We start from the raw sequence: 1,663 nt of genomic DNA, 5'->3' as shown, positions 1-1,663 counted from the left end.
AATTAATTATAAAAATAATAACTTGCAAAAAATGTAATGAATTATAAATACTAAGTTGTTAAACAAATGAATAGCAAAAAGTTAATCTAAATTAAGTTTTAGTATTCTCCGCCAAACCTCCTTCCATTCGAACACATTATTCCAATCATCTTAAATTTAAAAATAATTTACATAGCCATTGTGGAATAATCTCTGCACAAACTTGTCTTATGCAATTCATTAGGTCATCCAAATTCCTTGGTCTGTTTTTCTAAACTTTTTGTTTTAGAACACCCCAAAAGTAAACGTCCATAGTTCGAGAAAACTAAAATTTAATTTAGATTGTTTTGTAAGTTTTTGTTTAACAACTTAATATTTATAATTCATTACCTAAATTTTTTGTACGCTAATTATTATTATTATTATTTTTACTATGACTGCAATTAAAAGTGTTGTGTATTTTTTCTTTGTCCGATTGATACTTGTTTTCACTTTCATAGCAATCTTTGACCTGATTAATATAATTTTTAGTTATCTGATATTTCGAAGTTAGACAACACATAAAAAAAACACTCATAAAAATGCCTAATACCACTTTCTGGAAAAACGACCATTTTAAAAAATCGTAGTAGGCCAGGCTTTTGTTACATCAACAAAATGATTAGTAGAATATAACCTCCTTTCAGGGTACTACTCGTATTTGTAAAAAAATTGGCTTGCGGAAAGTCCACAGCCTTCTCACATTTCCAGAGGTGTTAACCTGAAAAACGGGACATCCAAAAGCTGTTCAGGATCATTAGCTAAAACATAAGTACTTGTAACTCGGAAACCCATAAGAGCCTTACTAGGTGAAACCCCAATGGCTTTATTTAGAGTGCGATTTAAACCTAACTGCAAATTTTGGACATTTTCATCCCATTCTCTATTGTCGCGTTTACCTCCTATGGCCGCTAATAAATCAGAAATAATACGATTATACTTTTCAATTTACCCGCTACCTCTCGGAAGTGTTACCACATTAAGGTAATGGCGTTTATTTTTTTTTTCTATAAAAGGCAAAATATTTCGATGTAAAAGCGCTTCCTTGATCACTAATAATGCGTGTGACCACCCCAAATGTTTTAAACATGCCCTTAAATGAAATTATAACATTTCGTGTTTTGTATCTTTAACCGGGTGTAGTAATATAAATTTTGTAAAATATGCATTACCAGCTTTTGTTTTTACCTAAATGGTCAATATGCACGGTATGAAATGGTTTAGGTATATTGGGTATGGGGTGTAAAAACCCCGGATGCTTACCTGAACTTGACTTAAAAAATAAACAATTTAAACAATTTTTTACATACGTAATTAGGTAGAAAGCGCCTCATTCGTAAGAACCAGTATTTACTAATAATTAATTCAAAAGTCTTTTCGATAGCAAAATAGCCTACATCGTCATGAATCATACGGAGGATTTGCTATTTGCCACGCTTTGGTACCCACCAGCGCAACCCATACAAAGTGTTGCGATATACCTATTACCTGATTGTAAAACTGTTTTTATTTGTCAACTGTTGTTTCAAAAACTCAAAAGCCTCAGCCTGCTCTTTTTGCCAAGCCCAGGGCACCCCTTTCTTACGGAAATATCCCGTAACATCAAGAAATCGCCTTACATGGTGATTGTTTTGAGGAATCGGGA

Source organism: Anoplophora glabripennis, unplaced genomic scaffold (genome assembly GCF_000390285.2).
Source record: "Anoplophora glabripennis isolate ALB-LARVAE unplaced genomic scaffold, Agla_2.0 scaffold231, whole genome shotgun sequence".
NCBI classification, from domain to species: domain Eukaryota; kingdom Metazoa; phylum Arthropoda; class Insecta; order Coleoptera; family Cerambycidae; genus Anoplophora; species Anoplophora glabripennis.
The sequence above is the reverse complement of the archived record's forward strand: the minus strand, read 5'-3'. Positions refer to the sequence as shown.